The following is a 16,752-nucleotide window of genomic DNA, read 5'->3' on the forward strand; positions in this document are numbered from 1 at the left end:
TAATTTATTTTTTTGCAGTATGCGGGCCTCTCACTGTCACGGCCTCTTCCGTTGCGGGGCACAGGCTCCCGACGCGCAGGCCCAGCGGCCATGGCTCACGGGCCCAGCCGCTCCGCAGCATGTGGGATCCTCCCGGACCGGGGCACGAACCCGTGTCCCCTGCATCAGCAGGCGGACTCTCAACCACTGCGCCACTTCAATTTATTTTATTGAAGTATAGTTGATTTACAATGTTGTGTTAGTTTCAGGTATACAGCAAAGTCATTCAAATACATACATATACATTCTTTTTCACATTCGTTTCCATTATGATTTATTACAGGATACTGAATATAGCATAAGATTGTATATTATTGTAAAAGGAATTTAAGAATCAGGAAAAGTGAGGTATGATGGTCTGATAAATTCAAATATACTTTATTAGATAAGCAGGTTAATGATAAGAATTGATATTAACAATGTGATACTATTATTTGCTTTTCCTTTGGGTTTTATTTCCTGATTGATTGAGCCTTCTCTGAAAGGGTAGGTATCACCTTAACATGATTTCGTTTTGATTTCTCCAGGCTGGTCTGCCAGACTCACTCTCTCCTTTGTCCCCTCCTCCCCTCCGTCCATATTTGATGAGAACCCACTATGGGTCGGGCGCTGTTCAAAGCTCAGGCATTGTACTGTGAACACGATCCCTGACCACAAAGAACATTAGGTCTAGTGAGTAAAACAGACAAGTAGCAACATAAGTGACATTTATAATGCGGGGCGCTGTACACTAAGATAGAGAGCAAAAAGGATGATAAGGAAACAGATGGCAGACGCAGCCAACCCAGACTGAGGAGGTGAGAAAGCCTGTCCTAAAACCTGTCTATGTCGGGGCCCCAGTGCTGCTGAGCAGCTGGCCAAGCAGAGTTCAGGAAGTTTCCCAGACGAGAGTACAGCAGGGTTTGCAGGTACAGTGCAGGGCATTGGAGCTGGAGCTGTAAGCAGAAGCCAGGTACCTTATAAGCCATGGACCTTACATGCCTTGTTAAGAACTTTAGACTTCATCCTAGGAGCAATGGGGATCTAAGAAAGGATTTTAAGCAGGAAAGCAACACGTTTGGTTTGTGTGGTAGGAAGGTGACTCCTGCTGTACGTAGGGAAAGTGGAGGTGGGCTGTCCCATTACCAGTGGTGGAAGGAATCCAGGAAGACATAATGATGGTCAAACTAGGGTATTGGCTGTGGATGTGGAAGAAGTGGACAGATTCTAGAGACATTAAAAAAGGCCTCAATTGGATTTTGTGACTTTAGAAAAAGAGGTGGGAGTGGAAGTCTTTTTGTATTATACTTTATAATCACGTATTTTAAGACTGAGTGGGTTTCTATTCCACTCTTTTGAGACCAGGCCCTTTTTTTTCATGCTAGCCCCTCATCTGATCCCAAACTGGGGATTCTAGTCCTATCTCTGACCTACATGTAAAGAGAGAAGTCATCCAAGCCTCTTGGTGCTGTCCCACATCTAATCTCCCTCTTCCATCTAGGGGCCAGAGCAGCCCAAGTTTGCATTTCAAATATCTGTTTGTTTTAGTGTATGATTGTTCTTCATTCTTGTTATGTACTAGGAGTTTAAAAGTTACTCATGACGACCTAGAGGGGTGGGACAGGGAGGGTGGGAGGCAGGCTCAAGAGGGAGGGGATATGGGGATACATGTATGCATGTGGCGGATTCACTTTGTTGTACCACAGAAACTAACAGTATTGTGAAGCAATTATACTCCAATAAAGATGTATTAAAAATAAAAATAAAAGTTATTCATAATTTGAGATAGTGGATCTTAACGCATCCCAACAGATGAAGGTTTTGTGTAAATCTCTCCCCACTCCTTTCAGACTCGCGCTGTGTTCTCCAACACTCCATGTAACAGCAACCCACATTTTAATGCAATGACGGCTATGAAAAAATAAAACTATCAGTCACTGTCAGATACTTTATAAATGGAGACAGAGGAGGGGTTCTGTTCTCTGTGTAACAGGACAGAGGAGAAAGGTCAGTGATGTATCATGTGGTTTAGGATTTCCCCTTAAGCAATCTTCTAAGACTTGCTCACAGTGTGGAAGCTTTTGTCTGGACAAGGACTCTGACGACTGCTCCTCCACTGAAGGCTACAGATTTTAAGTCTCTGCTCTGTACAGTATTGAAGAAAGGAAAGAATGCCTCTCAAGTGGATTTGGAGAAAAAATTAATTTTTGCCATTCATGATGGCCAGGAACTAATATTAACAGTTGTTTAACTTATGAAAAATTAATTAGATGACATAAATTATGTATGTGGGAAAAAGAAAATCTATCAATGGGTGGTTTGAGGATTCAGAAGACCACTTAAATTGCTAACAAAAGGTATTTTGTGCAGCAGGTCACATTTGGGGTGGGCTTTTGTTCCTCCTTTGTGCCTGAAAATGATGAATACAGAATTGTTCTTATGCAATTCCCTGGTAGTGAGGGATAGTCATTTCAGTAGAGTTTATCACTATGTACTTGTCTGCTGTTTGGACGCATAGAAGGCAATTGACAAAAATTTAATAGAAAAGTCGGAGAACTGAACTGGAATGTCTGAATACTGAACCCATGTGCCTGGCAACACAGCAGAGCCTCATAACGCGTCCTTCTACCAGATCTCATGAGAAAAGAACAAACACAGTGATCCAGGAATTCAAACCCATACATGTAATGTAAAAAGTAAACAACAGACCGATGCCAAAAGAAGTTTAGATTTATTTTTTTAAATCTTGTAGAGTGATAAAACATATTTTCTTACATAATATCAGTCTTAATAGACTATTTAATTTACTGTACTTTTTTTCTGGTTAGCTTACCAAGAAATATAGGCAGTGGCAATATCCTTGAATAGTTGCAAACTGGAGCAGAATGGGTTGGAAATGTTTAATGTCGCTTTGAAAGACACATTGTAACTATGACTATCAATTAGTATGTCCTTTTTAAAAGTTCCATGAATCTATTTTTGGAACAATGTGGGATACAGTAATTAAATGTAAATAAATATAGTTTAAATTCAAAATAATTTATTTCTAGTTTAAATTCTGTAATGAAACAAATAAATTATAACTGAGGAAATCTTAGCTATTCTAAGTTAATGATATATTTATCTTTGGTTCCAATCTTGTTGCATATGATTGGAATCTTTAGTATAAATTAAATTATATTCTTCAATTAGTACACCATAGATGGTTAAGCATTAAATGAAAAATCTCAAATTCCTGGTACTATCTGACTTTCTATAGCTGTTTCTCTTTTACTGTTTTCCTTAATCTCAAAAAAAGATATATTTTCTTTAATTAAAGAAAATAGCTTAATTAACACTAAGCAACAGTGTCCCTAATAAAATTGAAAGAAATTAATGAGTTTGTCCTGGAATTAGAGACTCTTAAAAGGAAAGTACAAATACAAATATCTAAAGGATAGTCTAAAATCAAGAGAATACTTTCACCTGCATATTTTAGTAAGCAGGTAGGCATTTATAATCCCAGCTGAGTGTGACTTCTATTTTTGAGGGGGAGTCATGTCCAAGGGCTTCACTGTGGTATGGAATATGGAACATGCGGTATACAACTGATTGTCATGGTGATATCACCATTGAAATTTTATCATACATCTATGGTTCTACCGAAGAAATAATATGGATAAAAGTGTTAATTGCAGCTGTACTGTCAATTCTAAGGGCCTCTTTTAATTCACAGATGCCCAAATAGTAACTTAAAACTGAGTGACTGAAACGTGTCTCATTATATTCTGGGCCTTTGCAGTGTCAAATCTACAGAGACAAGTGCACCTGGAGACAAATGACCAGACACCATGAAACAGAAGCTTAATTATGTTCACTTACATTTTCAAATTATTCCCAACAAATTACCTTGGGTAGGTGCTACATCCATCAAGGCAAGTTTCTAATTTCATATTCACAGTAATGTTCTCCTGTAAACTCCTCTAATAAGGCCCTAACTAAGTTTTCCTTGTGACCTCACTTAGCTGAAATATTGCAGGCTGTGTGTTTTGTAGTGTCTCCAATTAATTTTTGACCTTGGTGCTGCCTGGGCACAATGAGACAAGTGAAGGGTGGAGATCAGATTTAATTTTGAATTTCCGGACGGCTGCTGGTTTGTATCTCAACTTGAACATTACTTAAACATGTTATTTTTGGTCAATGACTTTTTATGCAGCATACTGGGCAAATGTAATTAAGCGGGCTAAGTTTTGTTCTCAGCTGTCGTCTGAGTTCTTGCATAGGAACTTGAAATCTCAACAGGAAACACCTGTATGGTAGTTGTATACCAATCCTTTCCAGAGAATTAATATATAACGTTGTTCCTGAGCCTCACAAGCTCTTCCCCAAATAGAAATGCTCAGCTGCATTTGAAGGCTGCATTTTTAATTATTACTAAAAATTCAACCTCGGCTTAGAAGTGAATCTTTTTATGAGGGTATATTACACTTAGCTATATGAATGGTCAGCCACATCATTCATTTATTTCATCATTCAATTTTAGAAAATCTGTATTCAACCAACCTGTACTGAATGCCTACTCTGTGTAAGGATTGTGGAGGTATATACAGAGAAATCAGATCTAGGTCCCACCCTCAAGAGAGATTGATTAACAAGAAAAATATTATTGTCTTAAATAGAGCCCAATTAATCCCTCCTTAGAGACAACCAGCTGATATTTGGATAGGCCGTTTGCTTTGTAAAAAATCAGTTGAAATCATGCCAATGCAGGGGACACAGGTCCAAGCCCAGGAAGATCCCACATGCCACGGAGCAACTAAACCCATGCACCACAACTACTGAGCCTGCACTCTAGAGCCCACGTGCCACAACTACTGAAGCCCGCAAGCCACAACTACTGAGCCCACGTGCTACAACTACTGAAGGCCATGCACCTAGAGCCTGTGCTCCGCAACAAGAGAAGCCACCACACTGAGAAGCCATGCACCGCAATTAAGAGTAGTCCCCACTCGCCGCAACTAGAGAAACACTACGTGCAGCAATGAAGACCCAACACAGCCATAAATAAATAAATAAGTCTATATTTAAAAAAAGATTAAACAGGGCTTCCCTGGTGGCACAGTGGTTGAGAGTCCGCCTGCCGATGCAGGGGACACGGGTTTGTGTCCTGGTCCGGGAAGATCCCACATGCCGCGGAGTGGCTGGGCCCGTGAGCCATGGCCACTGAGCCTGCGCGTCCGGAGCCTGTGCTCCGCAAGGGGAGAGGCCACAATAGTGAGAGGCCTGCGTACCGCAAAAAAAAAAAAAAAAGATTCTTAAACAGGAATCTTTCTTGCCTATAAGAGAATTATACTTAAAAAAAAAAAACACAATGTGAGCTTCTGTTTTTGGCAATATAGAGATTAAACATAATTTTAAAACTCAAAAAATCTAGAAATGAAGAATACACATAACAAAACTATTCTTTGAATTTCATAGCTGAACTCCGGATGAAGTTGAAGAAATCCTCAAAGCCAAAAAACTAAGAGGGTTTGAAAACAAAAGTGATAACTCAAGTTGAACATGAGGCTGCAGTATCCTGGTAAAATTTGAGTTTTACCTTACTTAGAGGTTTGGGTTTTTTTTTTTTTTTTGTTACTTCTTGAGGTTTGGGTTTTAATAGCTCAGTGGGCTTAGAAAATAAGGCCTTGAGCTCAAGCAAGAAGGACATCAAAATTGAGATCCCAGCATAAAGTTGAAGGTCTTGAAAAGTTGTATCCTTAGTGACAGGGTAGACCAGAAAGCTCATCTGTTGCAACAGAGAAATGGCAGGGATATTATATCAGTGTCCACCTCAGCTCAGGATAGGACGAAAAGTTTCGCCAAGAACCTGCAAGTACTGACTGCCCTCATTCAAGTTTAGTATTTGAATTCACTATAACAGACATATCTAGATAACATTAAGCTAAGAAATTAATTTGACGTGACCAGGGATCAATAGTGCCCTATGCAGTATGAACAAGGCAAACACAGTTCAGTCAACAGTGATACATGTTTAGCCTAGACCTCACAGCAACCCTACATAGAAATCATCAGGTTATAGTAAAAAATTAGTATTCATATCCAAAATATACAAAGAACTGTTAAAATTCAACACTAAGAGAACAACCAATGCAATTAAAAATGGGCAAAAGATCTGAATAGGCACCTCATCAAAGAAAATACATGGATGTCAAATATAATAGCCATGAAGAGATGCTCCATATCATATGTCACTAGGGAACTGCAAATTAAAACAACGAGATACCACTACACACCTATTAGATTGGCGAAAATCCAAACATCGACAATACCAAATGATGAGGAGAATGTGCAGCAACAGGGATTCTCATTCAAAGTTGGTGGGAATGCAAAATGGTTTAGAAACTTTGCAAGTTTGGGAGTTTCATACAAAGCTTAACATAGTCATACCATATGATCCAGCAATGACTTTCCTAGGTATTTACCCAAATGGGTTGAAAACTTATATTCACACAAAAACCTGCATACAGATGTTTATAGCAGCTTGAATTGTCATTGCCAAAACTTGGAAGCAACCAAAATGGATAAACAAACTGTGATACATTTCTACAATGGAGTATTCAGTGATGAAAAGAAATGAGCTATTGATCCATTAAGAGACATGGAGAAATCTTAAAAGAACACATGTACTTCAGTAAAATTTTAAAAAATCCAAAAAAGTTTAAAAAGCATACTGTAAACGAAAGAGGCCAGACTGAAAAGCCTATGCACTACTATATATTGATAATTTCAACAATGTAACATTCTGGAAAAGACGAGTGCAAAAGAGATAGTAAAACATTAGTGATAGTCAGAGATTCAAGGGGAGGGAGGAGGAGAGATGAGTGGTGGAGCACAGAGGATTTTTAAGACAGTGAAACTATTCTGTGTAATACTGAAATGATGGATATATGACATTATACGTTTATGAAAATCCATAGAACTGCGTAACACAAAGTGCACCCTAATGTAAACTATGGATTTTAGTTAATAATAATGTATCAACATTGTTTTTAATCAATTATAGCAAATGCAACCACACTAATGTATAATGTGAATAACAGGGGAAACTGTGTGTGTGGGCAGGGGAGGAGGCATATGGGAATTCACTGTACTTCTCTTTTTTTTTTATAAGTCTAAAACTTCTCTAAAAAATAAAGCTGATTAATTTTTTAAAAATTACAAAACACATAAAGAAAGAAGCTACCATAAAGGGGAGTCAACTGGAACAGCTAAAAAAGAAATAGCACCTTGGTAATATCAAATAAGTGATTTATTAGAATATAAAATTAGAGTGTTTGAAATGTTTAATGAGCAAATATTACAGTGATCAATAAATAAGAAAAGATGAAGAAAAAAAGAATCAGGATTATTTGAAAATTAGCCAATAGGTATTCTAGGAGAAAAAGTTATAATTGAAATGAAAAACTTAGTGAGAACACTAGACTTCCACTTTTCAGCCAAGGTGGAATAACAGGGACTATATTTAACATCCCACCCGAACCAACTTAAAAAAATGAACAAAATATAAGAAGCAATGGTTTTCAAGACACTAGATATCAGATATCAAGGGACACTGATACATGTAAGACAAGAAACAAATAAGGTGAATCCTATGGTTGTCTGAGATTACTGTCTTGAGAGAGTTTCTAAGCCATGGCAACGAGGGGGAACCCAAGCAGAACCCAGCAGGCTCCCTGAGTTCAGGAGATGGAACTGATAGTCCTGGGAGACTAAGGTAGCTAGATGTTGCAGGATAGACAACCTGAAAGGAGAGAGCTGTACAGACAGAACTCTGGAGTTCTGCAGAGGAGCCCCCTCGAGTATTCAGCAGAATTCTGCCTATGCATGTGGGGAAACTACTGGAGGCTAGAGCTCTTGAACCACTCAGAAGGATTAGAAGTAACAGTGCCTGATGCTTATAGAGGGCTGAGAATATTGTCTGTCCCACTAAGCTAAGTGAAAAGTCCCAAAATTTAAAGGACATTTGGTAAAGTAAGGAGAAGAATCTTGCCTCTGTAATATGGAATAAAGAGCTCTAGACTGAGCACTGCTTGTGTTACCCAACAAATTTTTAAAATGAGACCAAAATGATCAAACGGTTGCCAAGTAACCTAATTAGATCCCAGATAGAGCTCATAACTGTTTTTGGGAACACAGAATGCCCAGCATTCAATAAAGCAAAATTCAAAGTGCCCTGAATCAAATAAAAAATTTACCAGGCATGCAAAAAAGCAGGAAAATTCCATTCATAATGCGGAGATAAATCAATCAGTTGAAACTAACCCAGAAATGACACAGATGTTTGATCTAGCAAACAAAAACTTCAAAACAATTATTATAACTGTGTTCCATATGTTCAAAAAGTTGTGTAGAGACATAAAAAGGACCTGAATCAAACTTCCAGAGATGAAACTTACATGTGTTAAGCAAAAATTATATTGGATGGGATTAATAACTATTAGACACTGGAAAAAAATATATGAGTAAACGTGAAGACATACCAACATAAACTATCCAAAATGAAAACCAGAGAGAAGAGAGAATTAGTACAAAACAAAACAACAAAAAAAAACCCAAACAGAGCCTCAGTGAACTGCAGGACAACTTCAAGTGGCTTAATATATACATAATTGGAATCCCTTAGGAAGAGTACAGAGCACAAGACAGAAAAAATATTTGAAGAAGTAATGGCCAAAAGTTTCCCAAACTTGATGATAATTATAAATTTATAGATGAAAGGGTCACAATGAAGCCCAGGCATAAGAAACATAAAGAAAACGACATCAATGCACATCATAATAAAATTGCTCAAAAGCAGTCATACAGAAAAGTCTTAAAAGTAGGCAAGGAAAAAAACACATACTACATGTAGAGAAACAAAGATAAACAAACTATAGTTAGAAACAATGTAAATGACAGTGGAATAATATTTAAAATACTGACAGGGAAAAAAAAAACCTGTAAGCTTAGACTTCTTTACCAAATCAAAATAACGTTCAAAAATGAAGATTAAAAAAAAATTCTTTTTCAGATATAAAAAGGTGAGAGAACTCACCGGCAACAGAGTCTCACCACAAGAAATATTAAGAACAGTTCTCTTTTTGATGGAGCTAATGGCAGACTCTAGGAGGGCTCAGACCAAGGAGTACTTCCCAGAACTTCTGCTGCCAGTGTCCTTGACCGCAAAGCGACACACAGCCAACACCTGCCTCTGCAGGAGACCCTCCAACACTAGCAGGAAACTTGCACAAGCCCCTTAGATAGCCTCATCCACCAGAGGGCAGACAGCAGAAGCAAGAGGAACTACAGTCCTGCAGCCTGTGGAACAAAAACCACATTCACAGAAAGATAGACAAGATGAAAAGGCACAGGGTTATGTACCAGATGAAGGAACAAGATAAAACCCCAGAAAAACAACTAAATGAAGTGGAGATAGGCAACCTTCCAGAAAAAGAATTCAGAATAATGAAAGTGAAGATGATCCAGGACCTCAGAAAAAGAATGGAGGCAAAGATCGAGAAGATGCAAGAAATGTTTAACAAAGACCTAGAAGAATTAAAGAACAAACAAACAGACATGAACAATACAATAACTGAAATGAAAACTACACTAAACGGAATCAATAGCAGAATAACTGAAACAGAAGAAAGGATAAGTGACCTGGAAGACAGAATGGTGGAATTCACTGCTGCGGAACAGAAAAAAGAAAAAAGAATGAAAAGAAATGAAGACAGCCTAAGAGACTTCTGGGACAACATTAAACGCAACAACATTCGCATTATAGGGGTCCCAGAGGGAGAAGAGAGAGAGAAAGGACCAGAGAAAGTATTTGAAGAGATTATAGTTGAAAACTTCCCTAACATGGTAAAGGAAATAACCACCCAAGTTCAGGAAGCACAGCGAGTCCCATACAGGATAAATCCAAGGAGAAACACGCCGAGACACATAGTAATCAAATTGGCAAAAATTAAAGGCAAAGAAAAATAAATTATTGAAAGCAGCAAGGGAAAAATGACAAAAAATATACAAGGGAACTCCCATAAGGTTAACAGCTGATTTCTCAGCAGAAACTCTACAAGCCAGAAAGGAGTGGCATGATATACTTAAAGTGATGAAAAGGAAGAACCTACAACCAAGATTACTCTAGCCGGCAAATATCTCGTTCAGATTCAATGGAGAAATCAAAAGCTTTACAGACAAGCAAAAGCTAAGAGAATTCAGCACCACCAAACCAGCTCTACAACAAATGCTAAAGGAACTTCTCTAAGTGGGAAACACAAAAGAAGGAAAGGACCTACAAAAACAAACCCAAAACAATTAAGAAAATGGTCATAGGAACATGCATATCAAAAATTACCTTAAACGTGAATGGGTTAAATGCTTCAACCAAAAGACACAAGTTTGCTGAATGGATACAAAAACAAGACCCATATATATGCTGTCTACAAGAGACCCACTTCAGACCTAGGGACACATACAGACTGAAAGTGAGGGGATGGAAAAACACATTCCAGCAAATGGAAATCAAAAGAAAGCTTGAGTAGCAATACTCATATCAGATAAAATAGACTTTAAAATAAGGAATGTTACAAGAGACAAGGAAGGACACTACATAATGATCAAGGGATCAATCCAAGAAGAAGATATAACAATTATAAATATATATGCACCCAACACAGGAGCACCTCAATACATAAGGCAACTAGTAACAGCTATAAAAGAGGAAATCGACAGTAACACAAAAATAGTGGGGGACTTTAACACCTCACTTACACCAATGGAAAGTTCATCCAAAATGAAGATAAATAAGGAAACAGAAGCTTTAAATGACACAATAGACCAGATAGATTTAATTGATCTTTATAGGTCATTCCATCCAAAAACAGCAGATTACACTTTCTTCTCAAGTGTGCACGGAACATTCTCTAGGATACATCACATCTTGGGTCACAAATCAGGCCTCAGTAAATTTAAGAAAATTGAAATCATAACAAGCATCTTTTCTGACCACAACGCTATGAGATTAGAAAAGAATTACAGGGAAAAAAACGTAAAAAACACAAACACGTGGAGGCTAAACAATATGTTACTAAATAACCAAGAGATCACTCAAGAAATCAAAGAGGAAATCAAAAAATACCTAGAGACAAATGAAAATAAAAACACAATGATCCAAAACCTATGGGATGCAGCAAAAGCAGTTCTAAGAGGGAAGTTTATAGCTCTACAAGTCTACCTCAAGAAACAAGAGAAATCTCAAATAAACAATCTAACCTTACACCTAAAGGAACTATAGAAAGAAGAACAAACAAAAGCCAAAGTTAGCAGAAGGAAAGAAATCATAAAGATCAGAGCAGAAATAAATGAAACAGAAACAAAGAAAATAATAGTAAAGATCAATAAAACTAAAAGCTGGTTCCTTGAGATGATTAAAAAAATTGATAAACCATTAGCCAGACTCATCAAGAAAAAGAGGGAGAGGACTCAAATTAATAAAATTAGAAAAGAAACAGAAGTTACAACAGACACTGAAGAAATACAAAGCATCCTAACAGACTACTACAAGCAACTCTATGCCAATAAAATGGACAACCTGGAAGAAATGGACAAATTCTTAGAAAGGTATAACCTTCCAAGACTGAACCAGGAAGAAATAGAAAATATGAACAGACCAATCACAAGTAATGAAATTGAAACTGTGATTAAAAATCTTCCAACAAACAAAAGTCCAGGACGAGATGGCTTCACAGGTGAATTCTAGCAAACATTTAGAGAAGAGCTAACACATCCTTCTCAAACTCTTCTAAAAAACTGCAGATGAAGGAACACTCCCAAACTCATTCTATGAGGCCACCATCACCCTGATACCAAAACCAAAGATACTACAAAAAAAGAAAATTACAGACTAATATCACTGATGAATATAGATGCAAAAATCCTCAACAAAATACTAGCAAACAGAATCCAACAACACATTAAAAGGATCATACACCATGATCAAGTGAGATTTATCCCAGGGATGCAAGGATTCTTCAATATATGCAAATCAATCAATGTGATACACCATATTAACAAATCGAAGAATAAAAACCATATGATCATCTCAATAGATGCAGAAAAAGCTTTTGACAAAATTCCACAACCATTTATGATAAAAACTCTCCAGAAAGTGGACATAGAAGGAAAGTACGTCAACATAATAAAGGCCATATACGACAAACCCACAGCAAACATCATTCCCAATGATGAAAAACTGAAAGCATTTCCTCTAAGATCAGGAACAAGACAAGGATGTCCACTCTCACTAATATTATTCAACATAGTTTTGGAAGTCTTAGCCAAGGCAATCAGAGAAGAAAAAGAAGTAAAAGGAATACAAATTGGAAAAGAAGTAAAACTGTCACTGTTTGCAGATGACATGATACTATACATAGAGAATCCTAAAAATGTCACCAGAAAACCACTAGAGCTAATCAATGAATTTGGTAAAGTTGCAGGATACAAATTAATGCACAGAAATCTCTTGCATTCCTATACACTAACGATGAAAAATCTGAAAGAGAAATTAAGGAAACACTCCCATTTACCATTTCAACAAAAAGAATAAAATACCTAGGAATAAACCTACCTAGGGAGACAAAAGACCTGTATGCAGAAAACTATAAGACACTGATGAAAGAAATTAAAGATGATACTAACAGATAGAGAGATATACCATGTTCTTGGATTGGAAGAATCAATATCTTGAAAATGACTATACTACGCAAAGCAATCTACAGATTCAGTGCAATCCCTATCAAATTACCAATGGCATTTTTCATGGAACTAGAACAAAAAATATGAAAATTTGTATGGAGACACAAAAGACCCCAAATAGCCAAAGCAGTCTTGAGGGAAAAAAACGGAGTGGGAGGAATCAGACTCCCTGACTTCAGACTATACTACAAAGCTACAGTAATAAAGACAATGTGGTACTAGCACAAAAACAGAAACACAGATCAATGGAACAAGATTGAAAGCCCAGAGATAAACCCACACACCTATGGTCAACTAATCTATGACAAAGGAGTGAAGGGTATACAATGGAGAAAAGACATCTCTTCAATAAGTGGCACTGGGAAAACTGGACAGCTACATGTAAAAGAATAAAATTAGAATACTCCCTAACACCATCGACAAAAATAAACTCAAAATGGATTAGAGACCTAAATGTAAGACTGGGCACTATAAAACTCTTAGAGAAAACATAGGAAGAGCACTCTTTGACATAAATCACAGCAAGATCTTTTTTGATCCACCTCCTAGAGTAATGGAAATAAAAACAAAAATCAACAAATGGGACCTAATGAAACTTACAAGCTTTTGCACAGCAAAGGAAACCATAAACAAGACGAAAAGACAACCCTTAGAATGGGAGAAAATATTTGCAAACGAATCAACGGACAAAGGATTAATATCCAAAATATATAAACATTTCATGCAGCTCAACGTTAAAGAAACAAACAACCCAATCAAATATGGGGAAAAGACCTAAATACACATTTCTCCAAAGAAGACATACAGATGGCCAAGAAGCACATGAAAAGCTGCTCAACATCACTAATTATTAGAGAAATGCAAATCAAAACTACAATGAGGTATCACCTCACACCAGTTAGAATGGGCATCATCAGAAAATCTACAAACAACAAATGCTGGAGATGGTGTGGAGAAAAGGGAACCCTCTTGCACTGTTGGGGGAAATGTAAATTGATACAGCCACTATGGAGAACAGTATGGAGGTTCCTTAAAAAACTAAACATAGAATTACCATATAACCCAGCAATACCACTACTGGGCATATGCCCAGAGAAGACCATAATTCAAAAAGACACATGCATCCCAATGTTCATTGCTGCGCTATTTACAATAGCCAGGTCATGGAAGCAACCTAAATGCCCATCGACAGACGAATGGATAAAGAAGATGTGGTACATATATACAATGGAATATTACTCAGCCGTAAAGAGGAATGAAATTGGGTCATTTGTAGAGACGTGGATGGATCTAGAGACTGTCACACAGAGTGAAGTAAGTCAGAAAGAGAAAAACAAATATCGTATATTAATGCATATATGTGGAACCTAGAAAAATGGTACAGATGAACTGGTTTGCAGGGCAGAAATTGAGACACAGATGTAGAGAACAAATGTATGGACACCAAGGGGGGAAAGCAGTTGGGAGTGGGGGTGGTGGTGTGATGAATTGGGAAATTGGGATTGACATGTATACACTGTTGTGTATAAAATGGATAACTAATAAGAACTGCTGTATCAAAAAATAAATAAAATTCAAAAAAAAGAAATGCCACATTCTAAAAATTTTTAAGTTCTTGAAATCATCAAAAATTGACTTTGAACTAAAGTACCAATTTTTTGGTTACAAAAAGTCTTGACATCAATTATCACAAGCTTTTAATTAATGTCTCAAACAAAGAATAACCATCAGCATATTAATTAACTGACATTTTAAAAATATTAGTATAGTATCAATTTTAACATTTATTTTAATTGAAGCCACTGACTTCCATTGTATTAATTAGCATCTGTCATAAAATAATGTTTTACCGAATGATTTTCACACATTTGTGTTTTTCAAAGTATTATCGCTGTCAATATTTTCAACACAGCTATATTTGTATATAATATACAATTTGTGTGTATAATGTATGTGTGTGTATATGTATGTATATATATGTAAATAAGTACTTTATGCAATAAAGTATCATTTAGTTAATAAAGCATTGGTCATCACAATATAAAGTTACAACAAAAATAAAGAAAAGAAGAGTTCTTAAGACAAAAGGAAAACAATACCACAAGGATCTGTAGATCTACACAAAGGAGTGAAGAGCAATGGAAATGGGAACTACATAGTTAAACATACATCCAGTCTTTCTTATTATTTAAATCTCTTTAAAAGATAATTGACAGATTAGACAAGATAATGACAATGTTGTATGGGCTTTACATCATACGTGAAAAGCACAGAGGTCAGTAAGGAAAAAACTGACAATACTATTGCACGTTTATTATATGTTCAGTGGCATAGTATTACTTACAGATAAACTGGAGACTAAAAAATGTATAGTCTAAAGAAACACTAAAACAACAAAAACCAAGAGAAGATAAAATCAAATCATTTAAAATGTTTAATCTAAAAGAAGGTAGAAAAAGAGAAAAGAGAACAAAGAACAGATTGGGACAAATAGAAAACACTTAGCAGGAAGAAAGATTTGAACCTAATCATACTGATAGTCACTAAGTAAATGCAGAGATACATCATGATCATGAGTCCGAAACTGAATATGGTTAATGTTAATTCTCCCTAAACTGATCTCTACATTTAATACAATCCACATAGAATTCCTAACAGGCTATTTTATAGAAATTGACAAAATTATTTAAAAATTAATATGGAAATGCAAAGAATCTAGAAGAGGCTAGATAATTTTGAAAAAGAAGGACTAACACTACCTGATTTCAAGAGTTATAAATCTACTCAAATCAAGACAGCATTGTATCAAGATAGAAAAACAGACCAATAGAACATGATATAGAATCCAGAAACAGACCCACACATATATGGGAAATGGATTCTGATGAAGGTGCCAAGGCAACTCAGGGGAGAAAGAACAATCCCTTTAACAAGTGGCGTTATAACAGTTGGACATTCATGTGCAAATAAGAAAGAAAAGCAGAAAGGAAGGGAGGGAGGGACAGAAGGAGGAAGGAAGGAAGGAAGGAGGGAAGAAAAGAAAGAACTTTAATCCATATCTCACACCACATACAAAACTTAACTAAAAATGAGTCATAAACTAAACATAAAGCATAAAACTATACAGATGATAAACACATGTAAAGCTCAACTTTAATCATTAAGTAAATGCAACTTAAAACCACAATGACATACCACTACACACCTAGAAGAATGACTAAAATCTAAAGAGATTGACCATACCAAGTATTTGCAAGGATGTGGAGGAACTGGAGCGCAACTATATTGGAAAACATTTTGGCAGCCTCTTAAAATGGTAAACAGTTAGATATTGAAATCATTAAGAATGAGGACAATTGTATAGGATAGAGTGACAGACGTCTGCTTAGAGCACACACACACACACATACACACACAAAACTTTTAAGGACTAACATGAAGAGCCCTGGGATTTGTAGATATGTTTAACAAAAGCACAGTGACTAATCTAATATGATGACAAGAGCTTCAAAAATGAGGCTTTTTCAGGAAGTAAGGAAGGGTAAGCATCTGGAAGTGCCAATGAGGAGCAAGACATGCACTTAATCATCTCCAGATCCAAAGACAAGAAGACTGTGGAGAAAAAAGCTCTGCTGGAGAGGGCTTCCAGGGAAGAGTATCTTTGGAGACAGCCAGGGCTCCCTCAGAGCTGGAAGGTCAAGGGAAACATAGGGAAGAGAGACAGAACATATAGAGAATTTTGATGATGACAGACTGTGAGTTCCAAGAAATGCTGACAGAATTGTTTATGAAGAGACGTTGTTTATCTGAGGACTATGAATAGATTTTATTTTGTAAACTGTGTACGAAGGCAGATATTTATGTGTAGACTGTGCCTGTGGTTACGTTCCCATTCAATGAAGACATTTTCTAGAACACTTACCTAAAACATTAAAAGACTGCTTTGGCTATTCGGGG

Source organism: Stenella coeruleoalba, assembly GCF_951394435.1.
Source record: "Stenella coeruleoalba genome assembly, chromosome: 18".
NCBI classification, from domain to species: Eukaryota; Metazoa; Chordata; class Mammalia; order Artiodactyla; family Delphinidae; genus Stenella; species Stenella coeruleoalba.